Below are 27,663 nucleotides of genomic sequence, written 5' to 3' on the forward strand. Positions count from 1 at the left end.
GAGCCAAATGGTGGTCACACCAGATACTGACTGGTTTTCTGATACATACCCCTACCTTAAAAAAAAAAAAACACAAATCTGTGACCAACACATGCATATCTGTATTCCCAGTCATATGAAATCCATAGATTGGGGCCTAATGAATTTATTTGAATTAACTGATTTCCTTATATTGATTAAAGTGGGGCCTAATGAATTTATTTGAATTAACTGATTTCCTTATATTGATTCAAGTGGGGCCTAATGAATTTATTTGAATTAACTGATTTCCTTATATTGATTCAAGTGGGGCCTAATTAATTTATTTGAATTAACTGATTTCCTTATATTGATTCAAGTGGGGCCTAATTAATTTATTTTAATTAACTGATTTCCTTATATTGATTCAAGTGGGGCCTAATGAATTAGATTGGGCCTAATTAATTTATTTTAATTAACTGATTTACTTATATTGATTCAAGTGGGGCCTAATGAATTAGATTGGGCCTAATGAATTTATTTTAATTAACTGATTTCCTTATATTGATTCAAGTGTCCTCCCTGTAGTAAATTGCATTTTGTTAAAGAAAGGACAAAGCTTTTTGGTAATGCAATTCACAACCAAAAAATACCTGTATCTACTTGGCTGGGTAATTAACCTACTAGTTTATCAAACCGGGTATTTTTTTAAATAAATAACACATTACCGTTGTTGATGAAGCCATCTATGTCATCAGGGCAGAAACTCGGGTCAAGCTAACTCTAGGTCGTCACTAGTTATTACAGCCACAACGTCATACAGGCCACCTATTTGTACAATTTCTCTACTTAACATGCAATTTAAACCTTAACCCTTTCCTTAACAACTAGCCTGCTAACCTTATGCCTAACCCTAACCATAAATTAAGACAAAACAATTATTTTTGTTTTCATGAATCTTTACAATTTGTGACCCTTTACAAAAAAGTACTTCACAGGAGAGGCATTAGAATGTAAAAAATATATAAAAAAATAACCAACATTCGTGAACTTCCATGTGCCTTAATTACAAACTGGTATGTAATCTGTAAATATAGATCAAATGTGAAATCACAAAGTTGTTTAGACACAGAGAAAGTACATAATCTTGCCTAGCCATGATTGGTTGAGACAATGAGAGGGCTGGGACATTCACGAGAAAGAGAGTGCATTCTGTCACTCAAAGCTTCTCTGTCATCTCTGCTCTCTGCTACCGCGGATATTTGAAAGATCCATTGGATTTACTAATATTTTCAACATGCAATGTGTAGCTACATTTTTCAATTCCAGGTTGAAGTTGTTTGAAGCCAAGTGGGAAGGATTATTTTGAAAGTGTTTCAGTCTGCTGTGAATCATCATAATCCATACACCGGTAACAGCATCCTTCGTCCTGCAACAAGCCATTGTTTACAGACGGCTGATTGCGGGACAAACCAATGTTAAGACAGTTAGCTGAGCTGGCTAGTTGCATTCTGCTGTTAATAAGGATTGCTGATGTAATAAGGCATGCATTACATTATGATAACCTTTTTCATGTTTGCCAGTTAGTCATGTTTAACTAGACTTTTAAGAAGCCCTTTGTCCTTTGAGGTTAGTGCTTGGACTTGGAAGTCAATGAATGTTATTTCTGTTATGCAAGGTTTTAATGTCTTGTCTAATTTTGCCTGCTTTCCTCCTTTATACTGTAGCTTTAATTGTCTGGATCCTGGTGTTGTTGTGGCCAAGGAGCTTTCACTCAGATGGAACCAGGTTCCAGCTGGTGTGCAATGTTGACGTCCCTCCTCCCAGAGATGTGAAAGCATCCCCTGGACTGGACACAACCTGGCAAACGTATTTTTGAGATGATCAGGAACTTTTGCAATGAAAAGGCTATGGACATGACATGGCAGGACAGAAATATGCTCTCAGGCTAGATTCCTTTGTTCATATCATAACCTGAACCAAAGTTACTCAAAGGATCTTATGATATAGGCCTAGGTCTAGATATTGTTTTTCCTCATCCTTTATGTGTGTTTTAAGTTTTTCCTAATTGTAGGCTACTATCTTTAGCACTTGAAGTTAATAAAGTATTTTATTGTTGAAATCTTTTCTTTGTTTTTTAAGCACTATCTCACTGCTTTAGCAAATGGCCACACGTGTTTCAATGTGAATTCTATAAGAGATGGGTGTGACTAAGGCTTTAGAGGGTATGAACGATGCTAAATGGGCATAAACAAAGAACAGCACTGTAGCTGTTCAATTATTATACAACAGTAGGCTATGTAATACTGTAAATGGTTTGCCTAATGGTGTAATTTGGTGAGATAATGTTCAGAGAATCCATTTGGGCAATTTGGTGAAAGTATTACTTTTTCTAAATATATGTTTCCCAAGGATTAATGTAAAATCGCAGAAAAATGTTTGAATGCCTTTTTCTCTGGATTATACGTTTTGTTAATTTTAAAAGCAGCATTACTGCCCCATGTTTCCTCCAACTACAGTGTATGCCATTTTGAAGCTCTGATTCTGTAATTTTGGAACATAAGACTGAAAAGAGGTCACATATAGCCAATTTTGACTATGTGGCTGTGGTAACCAGTGGAAACCCTTAAAATTAAATGGATTTATAAAACGCATTGCATATTTAGACTAAAGTCAAATTCTATTCTATTGTATTCTACTGATGCAATAAAGTGCAAGTCTGAATATAATTGTTTTTCTCCTTAAGATAGACCCATGGTCGGCTATACACACACACGTTTCTCTTTGATAGTTGTGCCTCATAGCATTCATAAATCATTAATTTGGGTTCAAATCCTAACTTCAGATACACATATGCGTAACAAGAATTATGTCACAAATCCTTTACAGCCATCAATGCCTTACATATACAGTCACATGTATTTTAAGTAAGAGGTAGACAGAGAAATATTTCCGTGATAAGCATTCAAATCAGACCGATCTTCTCAGCTCTTACTCAAATATCTGCTGCTTATTCGCATACAAGCTTCAACTTTAGATTCCTATTTAATGTGACTATTAAACATATTTTAAGTCAGTGTATATTAAGACAAACATAATTACTTTCACATTTTCAATTACGTGTATAATTTATTAATTTGCACAATTAATTGATTAATGGTTAAGCTGTTAAAACCCCTCTTAAAGTCAACACTGAATTGACTAAATAATGTCAAAAATGGGGTTAAGGCGAGGGTCTTTTAACTGTGTTGGTGCCCTAATTGTGGGCCCAAACCCTTACCATTCACGTTTTATGTTTTGTGTTAGAACACAAAGATGCTTGGCTGTTTCCCCCTGCCCATTTATAATTTCTCTGCACACAGTGGGTCGACCGTTTTACTAATGATGCCAATTAATTGAAAACATTAGTGCATCTCAAAGATGAACATTCTCTGTGCTTTAATGGGAGTAGGGAGGAAGGAGAAGAGGAGGGGGAGGCTGTGCACTGTCTTACAAACGCATGGATCTCAAAGCCCAAATAAGAGGCTAATTGACACCCAGTTTGCCTCACTCTAATTAATAGGGAAAACAGGTTAAAGACTATGGAGAACTGGAGATACCACGATCAAAGCACCCTGTGTTCCGGGGAAGAGAATAAATGTAGTACTCCATTTGAATGAAAGGAAGTATGGACATAGCTTGTAACTTGTAACACTTCTACTGCTGCAGTCCGATTGCCAAGTAAGGCTTTTAAGCTTGTTTATATTGCTTATACAAGTTTTAGGGTTTTGATGTCAGGGCTCACTTCAGAAAACAATAATGTGCTTTTGGAATCATATTATTGATAAAACACTATTTGAAACAAGATAATGTCTAAGAATGTTCCTTTCAAGAAGGCTGGCTGAAAAAAATGACACCATTTTGCTAGGTGAAGTGTGTTTATAAATGATGAAATTCAGGCAGTTATTGAATTATGCTTCCTACCTGCATTTTATAAATAAGTCTGCTTGGCCTCAGGATCTTCTAGTCTTTTCCATGAGTATGACTTTCCAGAGTACTGATTGTCAGAGAGTTTTCTCATCAGAAACGTGGCCCAAAATATTAATTTAATGGGCATGTGAGCATATGCCAAGTCCATATGTCTGCAGTCATGGCCATAAAATACACATGAGGAGAAACTTAGACTTGGCAGGAGAAACCATGACACATGCCTGGTGGATGAGGGGAGATGTGAGCACTGCCTTCCAGGCCAAACTCCCGATCAGCCAGGTGCCCATGGATGAGCGATGGGGGGGTGAGCAGCCCCTGCCAAGCACGGGATAGGGGGGGACAACACTGAGTGCACAAAACATTAGCAACACATGCTCTTTCCATGACAGACTGACCAGGTGAAAGCTATGATCCCTTATTGAAATCAACTTCAATCAGTGTAGACGAATGGGAGGAGACAGGTTAAAGAAGGATTTTTAAGCCTTGAGACAATTCAGACATGGATTATGTATATGTGTCATTCAGGGGGTGAATAGACAATACAGAATATTGAAGTTCCTTTGAATGGGGTATGTTAGTAGGTGCCAGGCGCACCGCTGCTGGGTTTTTCACTCTGAATAATTTCCTGTGTGTATCAATAAATGGTCCACCACCCAAAGGACATCCAGCCAACTTGACACAACTGTGAGAAGCATTGGGGTCAACATGGGCCACCATCCCTGTAGAATGCTTTCAACACCTTGTAGTCCATGCTCTGACAAATTAAGGCTGTTCTGAGGGCAAAAGGGGGTTCAACTCAGTATTAGGAAGGTGTTCCTAATGTTTTGTGCATTCAGTGTATATCATGTTACAGTTTTGTAAGTTATAAATAAATAGGACAATCACTGAAGCTACAGAGTCTGGGGATGATAGAAGCGTGATGGGATGCTGTTAAAACAGCCAGCTGATTCTAGCCATCCCTTCTGGTTAGTTGGTCAGCTTTGTCTCCGATTTAGAAGACCCCCACTTTTGTTAGTGTCTTATTGGTCAATTTATTTGACCATGATTTAACTTGGCAAGTCAGTTAAGAACACATTCTTATTTACAATGACAGCATACCCCGGCCAAACCCTAACGACGCTGGGCCAATTGTGCACCGCCCTGTAGGACTCCCAATCAAGGCCAGATGTGATACAGCCTGGAATCGACCAGTGTCTGAAGTGACGCCTCTAGCACTGAGATGCAGTGCCTTAGACCGCTGCGCCACTCGGGAGCCCCAATGATGGCCTACCCGTCAAGGTCACGTCAATTACTTATCCATACATCTCCTTCAGCCTATCAGTGGCCTTGATTCCCGGGACTTCTGTTTCAGTTGGTCTATGACCCCAGCACACTGTGTGGTCAGAAATGGGCTTTCCCCATCCTGATGAGCGCTACCACAGTTCTCTCCTGCTGAACTTTTTCTTCTGTGGACTGAATCCCTGTCTGTCTGATGTTTAATTGTGCATGGATCTGAATGTAAGTGCCTTGAGTGTGTCATATTGTGTGGAGCTAAGTTTTGTGGTCTATTGTGTATAATTACTGTGTATGTTAAGCTTGTTAATTATCTTGCGCTCCCTCTAGTTTTAGCACTACTGTTAGTATTTTTCATTGGAATGCATGAGCATGTTTGCATGACTGTTAGGGATTAGCCCGTTTATTAGCATTGTTCATTTTATAGCACTATGCTATTTTCTATTTTCTACATATGGCTCATTGTGTTTATATTATGTATACGTTTCAACATTACTGTAATTTTTATTACTACATTAATGATATGTACTCATTAATGCCTAATGAGTTCATCTGTCCTACCCCATCAGTATTGAAAATATAAGCTTGTTTTACTCCAATTTGTCTGAACAAATTACATGTAAACAAACACTAGATAGCCTCAAAACACTATCATTTGTATATCATAGATGGTCAGTCCTTACATCCATAGCTCTATGAATATGATCGTGGTTACATTTCTCCAGCCACACCACTCAGCTTTTTATAGAAACCGGGGCAGTGAGTACGCTTTATTGTTTCAACTGCTTTAAGCTCCCATAGAGAAATCCTGTCACATTTACACCTTCCTGCCTCTTCGTTTGAGTTGGGCTCTGGTAGCCATCCCGCCACTCGACACCAATGTAGCCAACTCCCCAGTCCCCCCATCGAACAGGAACTAGAACATGGGTGAGTTGGTGCTTTGGGAAATGACATGAGGGGATATAACTCTGCAAGGCATCTCATTATGGCTGCACAGCATTTCCTGTGATGTTTGTGCCCAGGCTTGGAGAAAGCGTGGGGAAGAGGAAAGGGGAAATTGTAGGAGCGTGGTTCCAGGCTTGTACTGTGCTGCCTACACGGGAGGGAGGGCTCCAATAAAATATTTGTGTGCGAGAGAGAGAGATAGGGAGTCTGAAAGAGAGTGGTGGGGATCTCCTCGGGATTGGAACTGTTTAGCGGATGAAAAAGTAAAAAGCAGATGTGACGTTAGGTTGAGCCTGGAGCGGCTGGCGCAGAAGGAGGTGCCAAGCAAGGGAGACGGCTGATCAGGGTTTGAGTCGGGTTGAATCCACATGGTAAGCCCTTCCCTTCCCCTGAGGCTGGCTGTGTTAGAGGACTTGCTCTTGAATGGGTGACAGGGAGGGCCCCCATGCCATTTCATTACGAAAAGTGTATGTCCAGAAGATGGGAAAATAATTATCCCCCAAACCTGATTTATTGGAGAGGCTGAACTCACAGTGGAGAAGTGCTACATAGGTGGAGGTTACAATGTAGCTTCATTCACATCTCTCCCTCCCCTCCTGCTTCATTCTCTAAGGGATGTGTGCGTGTGCGTGTGTGTGTGTGATGATTCTCTGAGGAAAATTGTGAGTATGGGGTGTTCTGTCCGGCTTTCACGTCTGCCCAAACGATTGAATGTGAATGTTTGTGTGTAATGGTTGTGTTTGAGTGTGTATGTGTGCACATGTCATTAAGCATGTGCATATGGGACTGTGTGTTCAGATATCATAGGCCAAATTAAGTGTTTTTTACAGAACTAGTTATTTCACTAACTAGGAAGAGGCACAGAGAAACTGAGTATCATTGTGCTGATTTAACAGTTAATAGGATAATTACATAGAGCCACCAGACACAACCACTTAGGAGACACAAGACACAAATCCTGATTGTGAGGGAACGGAGCGCACCTTCATAGAAATATGTAAATCATCGCACACTCACACACAGTTTCGAGAAAACAGCTGAGGAATGGAAAACGGAGAAAGAATCTCAAATTGAGCTCATGTGCTGTGTTTGGGCCTGGGGGCACTTGCAAAACAATGATGGAGACACAAAGGAATGCCATAGAGATTTGCATTTAACAAACTAATGTCTACTCACCTGTCATGTAATATTAATGTATGGGGAAGATGGCTGGTGTTCTCACCTGTTTTAGTGTGGTAATAAGACAACTGTCTCCTTAAAGAAAGCCAATTTCCTTCGATATTGGATGAGATGAGACTCACACTCTCTGGCTGGCACAAGACACCACGTCTTCTTAATCCTCCAACCCATCCTCAGGTAATTCCTCCCATTACCACTATTTTACAGTTATCATCATACTGCTACAGCTAACCATATTCCCATTGGTATTGTCAGTAATAATCTTGTGACAATAATGCTAAATTCCACTGTTAGTTCTGCTGTTAGCCCAAAATGGGAAGTCCACTGTGGTAAGCTCGTCCAGTGCTATTATGTCCAGTGTTCTTATTTCAAATACCATAAATATGCATACACCTGCTGTCTGCAGAAAGAATGGGATGTCAGCTATGAAATTACACATTGCCTTTGAAAAAATCTCTTTTGGTTATTGAACTACAGTAAGTGAAGTAAGATTTACACCCGGTGACAGTATACTTGATCTGAACTAAAACAGAAATGCATAATTATGGATATGAATGTAATTATCTTCATGGTGATGTATCCTAAATAGGTACACAAAGGTATACTGTACATATGCAATGTCCTCCTTTGCATATTCAGGGTATTATTCTACACACTGGCTATTATTTTAATGAGCTCTGCTCACAAACAAGACCAATTTGATTGGTCATAGACGTCTATGTTTCACAAGTTTGGACATCAAAGTACAGCACAGCAGAAACTCAGTAGAGTACCACACAGTACATAACAGTATAGTTCAGTACAGTTCAGTAGAGTTTAGTATTACAGTAGAATAGAGTGAAAACTCGAGTGTGCTCTACTATGTACTGTACTGAACTCTACAGCACTGAACTGTACTTTTCTTCTTTATTGGACTCTATATTCTATTGTGCTGTGCTGTACTGTACTGTACTATTCTCTACTTTTCTTTACAGTACTATACTGTGCTGTTCTGTTCTGTGCTGTCCAAACTGGTGAACCCAACTGTGGTTTGTGACTAGTATGATTTTCCATTGTAGCCAATTCAATTGCGGAAATCTAGTTATGGATTTTTTGGAAAGTCACTTATCGATTTTAATCACTTAATAATAATACAAAATATTATACCAGTAAAAACACTAACTAATTGATACGTCTACCTTTACTTGTTACGTCTGTGAACTTTCATTATCCTCCCTCCACATGAGGGAGAGAAATCTGAAAATATCTTAAAGATACAGTATGTGGGTTTTTGGTAACGAAATGTCTTAGGCACAAGGCAATGTTTTTTTTTAACTTACAGAAGGCAGTAAATTGGTAGCCTAGTGGTTACAGCGTTGGGCCAGTAACGAAAGGTTGCTGGATTGAATCCCCGATCTGACAAGTTAATAATCTGTCGTTCTGCGCCTGAGCAAGGCAGTTAACCCACTGTTCCCTGGCTGCCGAAGACGTGGATGTTGATTATGGCAGCCCCCGCACCTCTCTGATTCAGAGGGGTTGGGTTAAATGTGGAATACACATTTCAGTTGAATGCATTCACTTGTGCAACTGACTAGGTATCTCTCTTTCCCAATTCTTCAGCTGGGACTGTGACCAAGAACAAGCTACATATGGACAGTACCAAAATAAATTATGTCATGATTCTGCCTCTTTGCAGCAAAATTTGCAGAGCAGGGAAGGTTGTATTGTCCATATAAATAACACTATTGGTTGCAAGAATTCTGTATAAAAATTTAGATGTTCTTTTTGAGTCTGGCGTCATTTTGTGTATCTCTTCATAAACCACGTGCCATGGAATCGGTACGTCAAAAATCTCTTCCGAACTATTGTACAATCTATATGGCACGGCTGTCAATTTCTTGAGCCTTAAATGAAACTGGTATACTTTTTTATTTAGCACAAATTTCTTTAACCAATTATGGTCTTTAATGCAGGGCCGACAGACAAGTTCCTTACTTTTTCCCCCTTCCACTTTTCTCTTCCATTTTTGCAGTAATATTGCAATTAGTTATTTTGGGTAGAACAGACATTTCCATGTTTTCATTAGCTGCATGTATGACATAACTCCACCAGTCGTATTTATGATATTATTTTTTATTTTACATTATTTAGATGTTTTTTCATAAATTAGTATATTTGACAACAATATTTGTTGTATTATTTGTTCTGTCTTTTCTAGTGGATTAAATTGAAGTTGAAACCAACTTTATTGCTTGTTTTAAAAAAGTGATATTTGGGAGATGATTTCCTTTTGAAATAACTGAAAGTGAGAGGTTGTGATGTGAATAAAGGGTAAAAGGCCTTCCTTGAACGTAGGGTGAGACATTCTTACTAATTTGCTAGAGAACCAGTTTGGATTTCAGTATAACTTTTGTAGGACTGAAGCCTTTAGTGAGAGGTGTAATGCTCTAATATTTAATCATTTCTGCCCTCCGAATTCATATTCATTATATAAATAGGCCCGATAAATTGTCTAGCTTGCCGTTCCAAATAAAATATTTTATTTCTCATGTCATTTAAAAAACTGTTCGCTAGGTGTAGGCAAGACCCTAAGCAAATAGGGCCAAGAAACAAGTTTTTACATACACGACTGGTCAAAAGTTTAGAACCCCTACTCATTCAAGGGTTTTTCTTTATTTCTACATTGTAGAATAATAGTGAAGACATCACAACACTATGAAATTATACACATGGAATCATGTAGTAACCAAAAAAGTGTTTAGCAAATGAAAATATATAGCCACCCTTTGCCTTGATGACAGCTTTGCACACTCTTGGCATTATCCCAAGCAGCTTCATGACGTAGCCACCTGGAATTCTTATAGGGCTGAATTCTGCCCCCTTTGGAGGAATTGGGTACCCATAGTAAACTGAAAAAAAATATTTCAAAAATTGCTAATATATGCATATATAATTATTATTGGATAGAAAACACTCTAAAGCTTCTAAAACCGTTGGAATTATGTCTGTAAGTATAGCAGAACTCACAGGGCAGGCATTCTTCCAAACTAGTTTTTGTGGTCATGAAAGTTGGAGCAACTTTGACGTCATCGCCCCCACCCTTCCCAACCAGTTATGGATCTGGGGAGACTTTATGTCTTCCACTAGATGTCCTCATTCAGTAGAGCTTTTAATCGTTCAAATCCCGCGAGAATTGGCCCTATGGGCCAATTGAGTAAGTGCCGCGAGAAAAAGAAAAACCTGTGCGTTAGGGCGCGAATTGGTCACAGCCATTCCTTTGTTCCAGCACTCAGAAGAAGGACAAACAATGACCGGTTGAATTGAAAATTGTTTTGTATGTCTATAACATCCTAAAGCTTGATTCTGCACTTAGTTTGACCTGTTTAGTCGACATATAATATGTAATTTTGAAGTTTTGATGCGCAACTTTTCCGGACCAGAGGACATTTTGGGTGCATTTCAGCTGATGTTATTAGCAGTAGCTAATACAAAGACGCAAGACTTGAAACCAAACGATGTATTGGGTAAGTATGAACCTTTCCAGAACATTCTGAACGAAGACCATCGAAGGTAAGGGAATATTTATGCTGAAATCTGTGTTTCTGTTGACTCCAACATTACGGAGAAATGTAGCTTATTTCTGAGCGCCGTCTCAGAATATTGAATAGTGTGCGATTTCTGTAACGTTAAAAATAAATGTAACAAAGCGATTTGCATAAAGAAGCAGTGTATCTTTCTAACTATATGTAGAACATGTATATTTAGTCAAAGTTTATGATGTCTATTTACGTTATCTTGCCGCGCTACCTAGATTTCCTGCGGACATTTTTGAGTATTTTCTGAACATGAATTCAATGTAAATGGACATTTATGGATATAAATGGCATATTATTGAAAAAAAAAATTTACTGTGTAACATGTCCTATTACTGTCATCTGATGAAGATTTTCAAAAGGTTAGTGAATTATTTATTTTTTAATCCTGCGTTTGTTGATTGCATGTTTTGGCTATTCAAATGAGCTGTGTCTGGTGGTGGTTTGACATATATATGTGCTATGTTTTCGTCGTAAAACATTTTAGAAATCTGACTTGCTGGCTAGATGAACAAGGTGTTTATCTTTCATTTGAGCTATTGGACTTGTTAATGTGTGGAGGTTAAATATTTCTAAGAATATTTTTGCGTTCCATGCGCCACCGTTCCAGCTGAACGTGGGAGGGTAGGTTCCCAGCTGGGAACCAGGATCGCTAACAGGTTTTAATGTGTCTAGTATCACAATACATAGTTTCAGGGTTTATTTTGAAAAATGAGCCTGAGCGACAACATTGCATCAGTGTCCACCTGATGGCTCTTTGTGTATTTCTCTTGCAAAAGACAGAGGTAGCCATTTTTCCACCCTGTCTTACTGAAAAAAGCTCTCTCCCGGTTGATATATTATCGAATAGATATTTGAAAAACACCTTGAGGATTGATTATAAACAATGTTTGCCATGTTTCTGTCGATATTATGGAGCTAATTTGGAATATTTGTTGTGACCGCAATTTCTGGTCGTTTTCTCAGCCAAACGTGAAGAACTAACAGAGCTATATTTGGCTACAAAAACAATGTTTCTGGAAAAAAGGAACATTTGCTATTTAACAGTGTCCAAAGAAGGGCCAGAAGTATACAAAATGGTGTCGTCTGCGTAGAGGTGGATCAGAGACTCACCAGCAGCAAGAGCGACATCATTGATGAATACAGAGAAGAGAGTCGGCCCAAGAATTGAACCCTGTGGCACCCCCATAGAGTCTGCCAGAGGCCCGGACAACAGGCCCTCAGATTTGACACACTGAACTCTATCGGAAAAGTAGTTTGTGAACCAGGCGAGGCAATCATTTGAGAAACCAAGGCTATCGAGTCTGCTGTTGAGGATGTGGTGATTGACAGTGTCAAAAGCCTTGGCCAGGTCAATTAATACGGCTGCACAGTTTTGTTTCTTATCGATTGCGGTTAAGATATCGTTTAGGACCTTGAGCGTGGCTGAGGTGCACCTATGACCAGCTCTGAAACCAGATTGCATAGCGGAGAAGGTGTAGTGGGATTCGAAATGGTCGGTAATCTGTTTGTTGACTTGGCTTTCGAAGACCTTAGAAAAGCAGGGTAGGATAGATAAAGGTGTGTAGCAGTTTGGGTCAAGAGTGTCCCCCCCTTTGAAGAGGGGGATGACCGCAGCTGCTTTCCAATCTTTGGGAATCTCAGACGACACGAAAGAGAGGTTGAACAGGCTAGTAATAGGGGTTACAACAATTTCGGCAGATAATTTTAGAAAGAAAGGGTCCAGATTGTCTAGCCCGGCTGATTTGTAGGGTCCAGATTTTGCAGCTCTTTCAGAACATTGGCTGACTGGATTGGGGAGAAGGAGAAATGGGGAAGGCTTGGGCGAGTTGCTGTGGGGGGGTACAGTGCAGTTGACCGGGGTAAGGGTAGCCAGGTGGAAAGCATGGCCAGCCGTAGAAAAATGCTTCTTGAAATTCTCAATTATAGTGGATTTATCGGTGGTGACAGAGTTTCTTATCCTCAGTGCAGTGGGCAGCTGGGAGGATGTGTTCTTATTCTCCATGGACTTTACAGTGTCCCAGAACGTTTGTGTTGCAGGAAGCAAATTTCTGCTTGAAAAAGCTAGCCTTGGCTTTTTCTATCTGCCTGTGTATATTGGTTTCTGACTTCCCTGAAAGTTACATATCACGGGGGCTGTTCGATGCTAATGCAGAATGCCATAGGATGTGTTTGAATATGAATGTTGTCTGATGTTAGCTAGTTACTGATTTCATTAACTTTATTTCTAAGGCACCATATATTAATATGGGCTATTTTAAACCCTTTCCTGTGTAGCTTATCAGAGATAGACTTATTATGCAAAGAGCAAACAAAGCAAGAGAAAAACATACACATTCAGCAGTCCATTAATCTGTTGGTGTGTGTCTGTGCTGTGGGGTTGAAGCTATGAACCCAATGGCTTAGCTCTCTAATCCCTTCCAGGATTTTGGGAAGGAGGGTGGACAATGAGCCAGTCATAGCGGATGTAAACAATGTCCCCATTGGCAGCTTTCATGGCTGGGATAAGTTCTTTCCTCTTCTGGCACACAGCTTCAAGACAGTCCTCGTTGAGGAAGATAAACATTCCTCTCAAGTTCTTGGCTCTTTCCAGAACAGCTACCTTGTCCTTGAACCTCAAGAACTTGACCACAATCGGCCTGGGCCTTTCAACTGTGCTGGTGGTGGGTTTTCCAGTCCTGTGGGCATACTCAACCTCAATCTTCCTGTGGTCTATCTTCAGGTTCACCGAGACCATTTCCCTCACTTTGTCCTCAGACTCGATCCAGGTCTCATGGAGATTTTGCAATTCTGCCCACAACCATGTTGTTCCACCTTGATTGTCCCTTATAAAGCCCTTGTAACATCAGCTGATGTCACAAAGTGCTTTACAGAAACCCAGCCTAAAACCCCAAACTGCAAGCAATGCAGATGTTGGAGCACAGTGGCTAGGAAAAACTCCCTAGAAAATACCAGAACCTAGAAAGAAACCAGGCTCCGAGGGGTGGCCAGTCCTCTTCTGGATGTGCTGGGTGGAGATGATAACAGAACATGGCCAAGATGTTCAAACGTTCAAAGATGACTAGCAGGGTCAGATAATAATAATCACAGTGGTTGTAGAGGGTGCAACAGGTCAGCACCTCAGGAGTAAATGTCAGTTGGTTTTTCATAGCCGATCATTCAGAGTTAGAGACGGCAGGTGCGGTAGAGAGAGAATCCAAAACAGCAGGCCCGGGACAAGGTAGTACGCCCAGTGAACAGGTCAGGGTTCCCTAGTCGCAGGCAGAACAGTTGAAACTAGAGCAGCGGCATGACCAGGTGGACTGTGGATAGCAAGGAGTCATCATGCCAGGTAGTCCTGATGCATGGTCCTAGGGCTCAGGTCCTCTGAGAGAAGAGAGAGAGAGAAAAAGAGAGAGATTTAGAGGGAGTAAATTTAAATTCACACTGGACACTGGATAAGACAGAAGAAATAATCCAGATATAACAGTCTGACCCTAACCCCCCGACACATAAACTATTGCAGCATAAATACTGGAGGCTGAGACAGGAGGGGCCGGGAGACATAATCTTATCTCTCCGTCATTAGTATTATGAATTCACATGCAGAACTGATGTCCTCTCTCAATGACTTACATATTGCTGTCAGGAGGTATACCTTATCTATTAGATTTGCTCATACTGTATATCATTGATCAGAATAATTTAGCATTAAATAATGTAGCCTAAATCAAGTGTAGGCCTATTATTTTGCTTGATCGCATATAGGCAACTCCAAAAGCCTGCGGAGCTTGTAACATTTGAACACAAGACAAGCATGCTTTTGAAAATATAAATTGCTATTATTGATGAAGACACTCTCAATGTAAGAACCTATGCCTGCTCCCTAACAAAGCGGAGTGAGGTTAGGAAAGAGATGAAACGTGGATCAAAAGAGCATGGGCTTGCCTTGGGCTCTGTTTCAAAATATAACTTTTTTTATATGACAGCGGTTCTACACGTTGCTGTGACGAATGTTGTGTGTGAAAAATAGGATTTGTATTGCATTATATTATATTTCACTATATTGTTAGCGAACTATAAAATATAGGCCTATGTTTGTTGACTGTGATCAGCATAGCCTAAGTGTGTCTTGTCTGTTTAATTAACAAAATAACTATTGATTTTATGTGCATGTCGCAGCCATGTAGCCCATAGGCTACACAGACCAGTAACATAATTAAACTCAAAATATGCCATTCTATTTTTTTGAAAATACATTTTATTAGTCTTATAATGTTTCTTAGGACCTGCCTAAATCAAATTAATAGTGGATTTATTTGTGATGGTGTATATTCAATGGCCACATTGCGTAAGTGGTCACATGGTGGCTCTGAGAGAGATTCTTGCGTAAAATACAGAGGTAGCCATTACTCCAATCGGTCCTAGTGAAAAACTAATTGTCCCGACGGATATATTATCAAATAGATATTAGAAAAACACCTTGAGGATTGATTATAAACAACGTTTGCCATGTTTCTGTCGATATTATGGAGCTAATTTGGAATATTCTTCGCCGTTTTCATGACTGCAATTTCCGGGCGATTTCTCAGCCAAACGTGAAGAACAAACGGAGCTCTTTCGCCTACAAAAATAATATTTTGGGAAAAAATTAACTTTGGCTATCTACCTGGGAGTCTCGTGAGTGAAAATATCTGAAGTTCATCAAAGGTAAACGATTTAATTTGATTGCTTTTCTGATTTTCGTGACAAGGTTGCCTGCTGCTAGCAAAGCATAATGCTATGCTAGGCTATCGATAAACTTACACAAATGCTTGTCTAGCTTTGGCTGTAAAGCATATTTTGAAAATTTGAGATGACAGGGTGATTAACAAAAGGCTAAGCTGTGTCAATATATTTCATTTGTTTTTTTCATGAATAGGAATATTTCCTAGGGATATTTATGTCCGTTGCGTTATGCTAATTAGTTTCAGGCGATGATTAAGCTCCCCCATGCGGGTTTGGGAGTCACAAGAAGTTTTAAAGGAGCTAACCTGATTTGCTTACAATTTTGCCTACTTTTATTTACTTAAATATGCACTATGCAGAAATTGCTGCACCATTTCCTGGTTACAAAAATGTGAATAGTTCACTTAATTTCAGCTTATTTGACGAAACAAGCAAGTGTAGATAATCATTGTAGCATCTAAACCGCTGTTAACTTTTTTTTTCCATAACCAAAAATATTGTATTTTCAACTGCTTGAAGCTGGTGTACTAAACCAAATGTAAAAAGACTCAAACAAAACTTAAGATCGGAAGCATAGAAATATTGCACATAGAACATACACACTGCTCAAAAAAATAAAGGGAACACTTAAACAACAGAATGTAACTCCAAGTCAATCACACTTCTGTGAAATCCACTTAGGAAGCAACACTGATTGACAATACATTTCACATGCTGTTGTGCAAATGGAATAGACAACAGGTGGAAATTATAGGCAATTAGCAAGACACCCCCAATAAAGGAGTGGTTCTGCAGGTGGTGACCACAGACCACTTCTCAGTTCCTATGCTTCCTGGCTGATGTTTTGGTCACTTTTGAATGCTGGCGGTGCTTTCACTCTGGTGGTAGCATGAGACGGAGTCTACAACCCACACAAGTGGCTCTGGTAGTGCAGCTCATCCAGGATGGCACGAAGGCAAGAAGGTTTGCTGTGTCTGTCAGCGTAGTGTCCAGAGCATGGAGTCGCTACCAGGAGACAGGCCAGTACACCAAGAGACGTGGAGGAGGCCGTAGGAGGGCAACAACCCAGTAGCAGGACCACTACCTCCGCCTTTGTGCAAGGAGGAGCAGGAGGAGCACTGCCAGAGCCCTGCAAAATGACCTCCAGCAGGCCACAAATGTGCATGTGTCTGCTAAAACAGTCAGAAACAGACTCCATGAGGGTGGTATGAGGGCCCGTCGTCCACAGGTGGGGGTTGTGCTTACAGCCCAACACCGTTCAGAACACCAAGATTGGCAAATTCGCCACTGGCGCCCTGTGCTCTTCACAGATGAAAGCAGGTTCACACTGAGCACATGCGACAGACGCCGTAGAGAACGTTCTGCTGCCTGCAACATCCTCCAGCATGACCGGTTTGGCGGTGGGTCAGTCATGGTGTGGGGTGGCATTTATTTGGGGGGCCGCACAGCCCTCCATGTGCTCGCCATAGGTAGCCTGACTGCCATTAGGTACCGAGATGAGATCCTCAGACCCCTTGTGAGACCATATGCTGGACCTCATGTGGCTGGAGTGTGTCAGCTGTTCCTGCAAGAGGAAGGCATTGATGCTATGGACTGGCCCGCCCGTTCCCCAGACCTGAATCCAATTGAGCACATCTGGGACATCATGTCTCGCTCCATCCACCAACGCCACGTTGCACCACAGACTGTCCAGGAGTTGGCGGATGCTTTAGTCCAGGTCTGGGAGGAGATCCCTCAGGAGACCATCCGCCACCTCATCAGGAGCATGCCCAGGTGTTGTAGGGAGGTCATACAGGCACGTGGACGCCGCACACACTACTGAGCCTCATTTTGACTTGTTTTAAGGACATTACATCAAAGTTGGATCAGCCTGTAGTGTGGTTTTCCACTTTAATTTTGAGTGTGACTCCATGGGTTGATACATTTCATTTGCATTGATAATTTTTGTGTGATTTTGTTATCAGCACATTCAACTATGTAAAGGAAAAAGTATTTAATAAGAATATTTCATTCATTCAGATCTAGGATGTGTTATTTTAGTGTTCCCTTTATTTTTTTGAGCAGTGTATATACAGCGTCTTAGACTTGCTTTCAATGAAGAATGACAGATCTATAAACAAATTGTGATGTGAATTTAGTCTGGTTGACCAAAAAGTTACATAAAAAATAAATAAATATAATTTGTATTAGCTCTAACGACACCCAGAGCACAAGCTTGTTACCATAAACTCCAGGCATCCTGTCTTTCCTTTCAACAATCACAGTTGATTTATTGCACAATGTTTTATAAAATTGCTGATCATTGAGCTATAATGTGGTCAAAATCACATTCTTTAGTGAAGCTTTACAAACTGAATAGTGTACAACATGCTGGTGCTACGCACTGGACACAACACCAACCAACATATTCCGCAAGGAAAACAAAAAGCTTACACGGATCATAAATATTAGGTGAGATTTTGTTTGTTTATTTAAGATTGCAGACTTTGAAAAGTTGACAGGTGGGAATGGTGCTGCAGTCAGAGACAGCCAGGGGAGACCACTGAAAAATCCCCAGAATGAATTAAGAGGTGATCTTGCATTCCGAGGGGCTGTTGTGCCTGGGCAAGGCTGGGGCTGTGTAAGTAATTGGGAATGCAGAACGTGAACGGAGCGGCACTGGGGGCAGAGTGCATTCAGCTCTGGTGTGGACCATGTGCTCTGAGCTCTCTCATGAAGGAAGTATAGAGAGTTCAACAACAGTTCAGGCAGAGAAAGAGAGAGAGAGATCACCCACTCTGCACCGGCCTATTTTGTTTTGACCTGTTTGATTGACGTAACTGGTTGCAACCGAAATGCAAAGAAACACTGAAATATGCTTTATTTTAACATTTCATTCGATTTCTCTTTTGTGTTACTCAAAACATTAGGAACAACGTCCTATTATTGAGATGCATCCCCTTTTGCCCTTTAACAGCCTCAATTTGTCGGGGCATGGACTCTACAAGGTCTCGAAAGCATTCCACGGGGATGCTGACCCATGTTGACTCCAGTGCTTCCACAGTTGTGTCAAGTTGGCTTGATGTCCTTTGGGTGGTGGAACATTCTTGATACACATGGGAATCTGTTGAGTGTGAAAACATAGCAGCGTTGAAGTTCTTGACATACTCAAAATGGTGCGCCTGCTAACTACCTCCTTACCCCTTTTAAAGGACCTTAAATATTTTGTCTTGCACACATACACAATCTATGTCTCAAGGCTTAAAAATCATTATTTGTCTCCTCCCCTTCATCTACACTGACTGAAGTAGATTTAGACAGCGACATCCATAAGCGATCATAGTTTTCACCTGGTCAGTCTATGTCATGGAAAGAGCAGGTGTTCCTAATGTTTTGTAAATTCAGTGTATATTCATAACTATGACAAGAATAGACTGATTTCTACGTATTATTATTAATTCGACCATGTTACTATGCTTTCTGTTAGCAACATGGTCCCGAATAAAATTCTTGCATTTTCCCATGTCAAGAATTGAATGCACGCATCACCAATTGCAACATGCCACAGACATTTACAACATAAAATAAATATGTCAAAAACAGGTTTTATACATATTTAGTAAAACATTGTTTATTTTAATATTATTGATTAACTATCACCTAACTACTTAATGTGTGAGTATGTAGGAGAGTACAATTACTTTTAAGTGGCCTGACAGTATGATTTGTTACGTGTTATTAAAAGGACGGAACAAAACATTTACCACAATCCGTGCATAAAATCAACATAACTCACAAATCAAACTATGAACTGTGAATACATTTAAATATTTGGTTATTAAAACTATGATCTGTAAATATGTTAAATATTTCACAAATGAAACCATAGTCCGTGAAAATGTAAAAATATTTTCCAAATTAAACCATGATATACAGTATATATCTGTATACCAGTATACAGTACCAGTCAAAGTTTAGACCCACCTACTCATTTAAAGGTTTCTCTTTATTTTTTACAATTTTTTACATTGCAAAATAATAGTGAGGGCATCAAAACTATGAAATAACACAGTTAAAAAAGTGTTAAACAAATCAAAATATATTTAACATTTGAGATTCTTCAAACAGCCACCCTTTGCCTTGACGACAGCTTTGCACACTCTTGGCATTCTCTCAACCAGCTTCACCTGGAATGCTTTTCCAACCGTCTTGAAGGAGTTCCCACATATGCTGAGCACTTGTTGGCTGCTTTTCCTTCACTCTGCAGTCCAACTCATCCCAAACCATCTCAATTAGGTTGAGCTAACGTAGGCTAAAGTGATTAGCATGAGGTTGTAAGTAACAAGAACATTTCCCAGGACATAGACATATCTGATATCGGCAGGAAGCTTAAATTCTTGTTAATCTAACTGCACTGTTCAATTTACAGTAGCTATTACAGGACTGTAGCGGTCACAAAAGTTTAGGCACTTTACCATGTTTACTATGTACTGTAGGCTATGTTTACTTGTCAGACTTCACAGTAGACTAATAAACATATACATTTTGAAATAGTAAAAAATAAAGATCGAATTCAATAACATATTTCTACCACGGTAGATGTTGTGTTTTTGGTTGATGGCCAATATTAAAAACAGTCAAATGCATTTGTGAATTCAATCGCTTTATTGTTTAATTATTTAAGGCTCCTTTCTCTTCTCTGTGCTGGAGTTCTTTTAAGAATAAAGTAGGCTAATGAAGGCAACAAATTGTTGCTTACTGGAACACCCAAAATATCCAATTGTTATAATAGGATTTGAAGCAATAGCCTACCCGCGTGTGGTCAACTGTTTCGTGTTGCTCTGAGACAAGCATAGGGACTGGTCTTGATAAGTCAATGAGATGTTTATTTTCACTGAATCACCATTTGGGTATTGATTAGCGCTACAATTAGGGCTGTTCACAGAGTAGTCTACTCCCGGCCGATCACAGATGCTGGAGACGAGAAGAAAGTACAGGGAGTGAACATTTAACCTCTAGCGACGAGCAATCCCGTATCCGGGAGCGTAATCATATCCTCAAGTGCATTACCATAACGCAACGTTTCCTATTCATGAAAATCGCAATTGAAATGAAATAAATATATTCAAACACAAGCTTAGCTTTTTCTTAACAACACTGTCATCTCAGATTTTCAAAATATGCTTTTCAACCATAGCTACACAAGCATTTGTGTAAGAGTATTGATAGCTAGCATAGCATTGAGCCTAGCATTCAGCAGGCAACATTTTCACAAAAACAAGAAAATCATTCAAATAAAATAATTTACCTTTGAAGAACTTCGGATGTTTTCAATGAGACTCTCAATTAGATAGCAAATGTTCAGTTTTTCCAAAAATATTATTTGTGTAGGAGAAATCGCTCCGTTTTGTTCAGAAAAAACTTTTTCCAAATTAACTCCATAATATCGACAGTGTTTTTCACATATCTATTAGATGATAAATCATTCCTGGCAGTTTGGTTTCTCCTCTGAACCAAATGGAAAAATGCACGCAGCTGGAGATTACGCAATAATTTTGACGGAGGACACCATGCGGGCACCTGGTAAATGTAGTCTCTTATGGTCAATCTTCCAATGATATGCCTAAAAATACGTCACAATGCTGCAGACACCTTGGGGAAACGACAGAAAGTGTAGGCTCATTCCTGGCGCATTCACAGCCATATAAGGAGACATTGGAATACAGCGCATTCAAAATCTGGGGTACTTCCTGTATGAAATTTCATCTTGGTTTCGTCTGTAGCATTAGTTTTGTGGCACTCACAGACAATATCTTTGCAGTTTTGGAAACGTCAGAGTGTTTTCTTTTCAAAGCTGTCAATTATATGCATAGTCGAGCATCTTTTCGTGACAAAATATCTTGTTTAAATGGGAACGTTTTTTTATCCAAAAATTAAAAGAGCGCCCCCTAATGCATAACTGGTTAAATAGCCGTCACTATCCAGCTTCCACTTGGTTACGCCACCCTGCACCTAGAGACTGCTGTCCGATATAATCTACCGTTCAAAAGTTTGGGGTCACTAAGAAATGTCCTTGTTTTTGAAAGAAAAGCACATTTTTTGTTCATTAAAATAACATAAGATTGATCAGAAATACAGTGTAGACATTGTTAATGTGGTAAATAATCTACCGTTCAAAAGTTTGGGGTCACTAAGAAATGTCCTTGTTTTTGAAAGAAAAGCACATTTTTTGTTCATTAAAATAACATAAAATTGATCAGAAATACAGTGTAGACATTGTTAATGTGGTAAATGACTATTGTAGCTGGAAACGGCAGATTTTTTATGGAATATCTACATAGGCGTACATAGGCCCATTATCAGCAACGTTCACTGTTCCAATGGTACATTGTATTAGCTGATTCAAGTTTATAATTTTTAAAGGCTAATTGATCATTAGAAAACCATTTTGCAATGATGTTAGCACAGCTGAAAACTTTTGTGCTAATTAAAGAAGCAATAAAACTGGCCTTCTTTAGACTAGTTGAGTATCTGGAGCATCAGCATTTGTGGGTTCCATTACAGGCTCAAAATTTCTTCTGAAACTCGTCAGTCTATTCTTGTTCTGAGAAATGAAGGCTATTCCACGTGAGAAATTGCCAAGAAACTGAAGATCTCGTACAACACTGTGAACTAGTCCCTTCACAGAACAGAGAAAACTGGCTCTATCCAGAATAGAAAGAGGAATGGGAGGCCCAGGTGCACAACTGAGCAAGAGGAAAAGTACATTACATTGTCTAGTTTGAGAAAGAGAAAGAAACAAGTTCTCAACTGTCAGTTTCATTAAATAGTACCAACAAAAAAACAGTCTCAACGTCAACAGTGAAGAGGAGACTCCAGGATGCTGGCCTTTTAGGCAGAGTTCCTCTGTCCAGTGTCTGTGTTCTTTTGCCCATCTTAATCTTTTCAGTCTGAGATATGGCTTTTTCTTTGCCACTCTGCCTAGAAGGCCAGAATCCCGGAGTCGCCTCTTCACTGTTGACGTTGAGACTGTGTTTTGCGAAATATTACATTTACATAAGTGTTCATACCCTTTACTCAGTACTTTGTTGAAGCACCTTTGTCAGCGATACAGACTCAAGTCTTCTTGAATATTACGTTAAATGCTTGGCACACCTGTATTTGGGGAGGTTCTGCCATTCTTCTCTGTCTGCAGATCTTCTCAAGCTCTGTCAGTTTGGATGGGGAGCATCGCTGCACAGCTATTTCTGATCTTTCCAGGAATATTAGATCGGGTTTAAGTCCGGGCTCTGGCTGGGACACTCAAGGACATTCAAAGACTTGTCCCGAAACCACTCCTGCTTGGTCTTATCTGTGTACTTAGGGTCATTGTCCTGTTGGAAGGTGAACCTTTGACCCAGTCTGAGCTTCTGAGCGCTCTGGAGCAGGTTTTCATCAAGAATCTGTCTGTACTTTGTTCCGTTCATCTGTCCCTCGATCCTAACTAGTCTCCCAGTCCCTGCTGCTGAAAAACATCCCCACAGCATAATGCTGCCATGCTTCACCGTAGAGATGGTGCCAGGTTTCATCCAGATGTGATGCTTGGAATTAGGGATCTTTGAGTGCTGTTTTCCCAGTTTTAACTTTTTTGGCTGAAGTCAACTTTAAAAGCTCATAACTCGGGTTCTGATAGAGATGTCTCTGTAATTTAAACATATCTGAATTTTGCATATGTTGTAGTTTCCAGAACTATATAAATAAAATACAAATTAAAGATATTAATGGTTTCCCTAGACTGCCACACAAAATATATATTTTTTTGTCAAGTTCCTTAAATGTGCTGAGAATGTTCCAAAGCCAAGAAACTATCCTGCACCATTCCTAGAAAGTTGTGTGAAGGTTGTAAGAAAAATAACCATGAAACAACCATGCTCTTACCAAGCTCTAAGAAACATATGGTTAATTAAGTTGTACTAAAAGTAAGTAGCACTGGAGTCTATTCAGGTGTGCTTAAGAGTTAAATCATTAATAAAATATTATTAGAGTTCATGACCTTACAGTTATAACAACTGACATAACACTGTTAGTCAAATCACAGAACGATTTTAGCTATTGTAGAAATCTACTTTTAATACTTGGTAGTATCTCCTCATTGGTGGATGCTTCCAGTAGTTGTACGCTTTATGTCAGGTAATGAAGTATTATGTCAGTAAAGCATTTCCCAGCATTCTGCACAGAGCTTGCCAACGGTGCTGCCCGACATCACCACCCACCCCCAGAGACTGGAAGTGAACAGCCAGCCCTGGCCTAATGACCCCACCATTAACAAGCAATTGAGACAAGGCAATAGAAATCTGTGGCTCGCGCTCTGCATTCATTACAGGTAAGTGCGTGATGAGAGAGATGAAGAAGTAGACTGAGTGAAGCAGTCGATGGCAGCTCCATCGCCGACCATGATGTATTTGCGTAAATCAAACCGGAGACACCGCCTGCCCGCCACTACAGAGCCCTCACGGAATCTTTCTTCCTACACTATGTAAATGAGGACCTCCCCCCAAATCAGATACCCGAGTCGTTCATTAATTGCAAATTACAGACCCCTGCACCCCAATCAACAGACTTTTAAAGTTTTCAGACACATTTCTGAAAGAAAAATAAAGAAATGGGGTAAAGACGACGCAATCTTCTGTAGGGCCCTATGAAATCTGTTTGATTTTTTTGGTGTATGTATCCCACATCTGTTGCAAGGGGGTAAAGATGTTTACTAAAATAATAATTGCTAGACAAAATGTAATGCAATGGCAATCCTGGTTATAGGTAACAATCCTTTGCACAAACTGCCAACATTATTACGCATATTAATTGTTAATAATGGAAATTAATTGCTATATATATAAAGCAATTTAGGTGAGAGCATTGGAAATACTTTTCGCAGTTGATCTGCTTCTGTTCTGTGGGTGGCACTGTGTGCTCTTTTCGAAGGATGGGTCCAGGCCTCGCAGGGGGCCTAGGGATCCGGGGGGAAGGTGGTGGTCTGCCGGTCATTGGGATGACAACCCAACTTGGGAGGGGCTTTAGTGGGTGGAATAGTGAAGAACAATTGGAGTGTTACTTAGTAGCATTGCAAATATCATGGTACAACTACAGTATATGGACACTCAATCACTATGGTAGTTTTTAATGTTACATTTACAAACATAAATGATAAATAGATTTTAAACTTGTATCTCATTATGGTAAATGGTGAAATAAGTATAGCCAATTATAATTGTAAAGGCTGAGCAGATAATGAGAAAAGAAGAACAATATTTTCCTGGCTCAAAGAGAAGGAATATAACGTCCATTGTTTCCAGGAAACTCCATTCAACAATTTTAGATGAAGTTGTTTGGAAAATGTATCTGAATGTGCAAATTGTCCTAACAGATCCGCAACGTAGATGGATGATTTTAAATGTTATTGGACCATAAACAGATATGGCTCATTAACCTTTACGGACCAAATAATGATGATCCATGTTTCTTTGAAAATATTTATAATAAATGATCAACCCTGCAAGCAATACAAGACTCTATTATTATGGTGGGAGATTATAATACAGTTTTAAATACCTCAATAGACCGTATAGGAAATCACTCTACAAACTATCACCCACATGCTCTAAAGGAAATCATCAATGTCATGCAGTTGCAATTTTAGCATGTCAATCCTGGTGGGGCAAAATATATATATTGCCAGCAATGCCTAATTAAGAGGGGAAAAGGCACACAATTATTAGCGTGAGGCACATGGGCTACTAACAGCTTACTACAAAACATACACTTACTAACGTTATTACTTTCTTAGCTACGGTATACATATCTCCCTGGCATATTATATCATTTATGCAGCAGCATACAATACATTTTTGGATTCACCTTGTGCTGTGCTCACTTCCTTCCAAACCACTTATTGTTGTGTAATGTTGTTGTCCAATGGCCGATGAGCACCGATACGTTTTGTCTATCATTTATCTTCACTATTTATCTTCAAATGATAAGGATTTGCCAGTAGATTGTCGACTTGATTCATGATGATGACTGCTAGCTAAGATTTTGAAAGTATGATGTTGACATGATCTGACCAATCAAGCTACTGTACATATAACGTGATTTGACATCATTTTATCTGTGGCCAATGACCTTGAGCCTTCTTGGATGGACACTTCTAATGTAATGCTCGGTCAGCAGCCAAAGGGCTAGAATTTTCTAGGTCTCCCCTCACATTTCGAGGCGACGCAGTTTCCCCATGAGTGACAGAACACTGAGCCAATGACGGTGCAATGCATCGTATTTTCTGCTGGCTTGCCTCACAACCACATAAAGCCCTGAGCTAGGCTGAAACACCTGCATTTTAGAGCTGCCTTACTCAAGAAAACAAAAGAGAGACAATGTTTGTATGCGGCTTTATTAACTCAGTTATATATATCTTTTTTTACATTGTTTGCAAACTGATATGTGACACGTATTAATGCCAAAATAACACGCAAAATAGGCAACAATGGAAAGCAAATTAGGTCAAAGGAGTCCATACTAACAAAGGAATATAGAAGGTCTAACAGAACAGATAGATAGCAATAAAAACTGTACGGTAGAGGCTCAGAATAAGTAAAAACAAAAAGAAATGGAGGAACTTGTATGGAGGAACAAGTGTATAAAGCAAACTGGATGGAATATGGGGGAAAATGCACCACAGTTTTTTTTTATCTTCAACATAGAAATGCTACCAAAAATAATTTATTAAAACTTGTTACAAATGACGGAGTCTCCTATGATGCACCAAATTATATTTTGAAAGAGGAAGCAAAATACTTTAGTGTGCCTTGAATTATACATAAATCACAAACCAAAAATCTCTAATGATAATTTCCACCGGTCAAATGTCAATTGCTTATGTTTCTTAGCCCAAGTAAGTCTCTACTTATTATTGGTGTCCTTTAGTAGTGGTTTCTTTGCAGCAATTCGACCATGAAGGCCTGATTCACACAGGCTCCTCTGAACATTTGATGTTGAGATGTGTCTGTTACTTGAACTCTGTGACGAATCTATTTAGCCTGCAATTTCTGAGGCTGGTAACACTAATGAACTTATCCTCTAACTCTGGGTCTTCCATTCCTGTGGCGGTCCTCATAAGAGCCAGTTTCATCATAGCGCTTGATGGTTTTTGCGACTGACCTTCATGTCTTAAAGTAATGATGGGCTGTCATTTGTCATTGCTTATTTGATCTGTTCTTGCCATAATATGGACTTGGTCTTTTACCAAATAAGGCTATCTTCTGCATACACCCCCTACCTTGTCACAACACAACTGATTGGCTCAAACTGTCACGCTCTGATCTGTTTCACCTGTCTTTGTGCTTGTTTCCACCCTCCAGGTGTCGCCTATCTTCCCCATTATCCCTTGTGTACTTATACTTGTGTTTTCTGTTTGTCTGTTGCAAGTTCATCTTGTTTGTCAAGCTTGCCAGCGTTTGTCCTGTCAGCTCCTGTCTTTTCCCAGCATCTCATTTTCTCGCACTCATTGTTTTTGACCCTTGCCTGTCCTGACCCTTAACCCGCCCGCCTGACCACTCTGCCTGACCCTGAGCCTGCCGTTCTATACCTTTGCTTCTGTTGCTGTAATAAACGTTACTTCATCACGGTCTGCTTCTGGGTCTTACCTTATTCTGATACAAATGCATTAACCTCTTGCGTCGAGCAGTCACGGTAATCATAGCCTCAAACGAATTAGCATAACGCAGCGGACATAAATACCCCTAGTAACTTTTCCTATTCATGAAAATCGCAAATGAAATGAAATAAATGTATTCAAACACAAGCTTAGCCTTTTGTTAACAACACTCATCTCAGATTTTCAAAATATGTGTTACAGCCAACGCTAGACAAGCATTTGTGTAAGTTTATCATGGCACAATGCTATGCTAGCTCTGCTGGCAGCAGGCAACATTTTCACGAAAATAAGAAAAGCAACCAAATTAAATCATTTACCTTTGAAGAACTTCGGATGCTTTCACTCAGGAGACTCCCAGTTAGATAGCAAATGTTCCTTTTTTCCAAAAATATTATT

This window comes from Oncorhynchus mykiss, chromosome 7 (genome assembly GCF_013265735.2).
Source record: "Oncorhynchus mykiss isolate Arlee chromosome 7, USDA_OmykA_1.1, whole genome shotgun sequence".
NCBI lineage: Eukaryota > Metazoa > Chordata > Actinopteri > Salmoniformes > Salmonidae > Oncorhynchus > Oncorhynchus mykiss.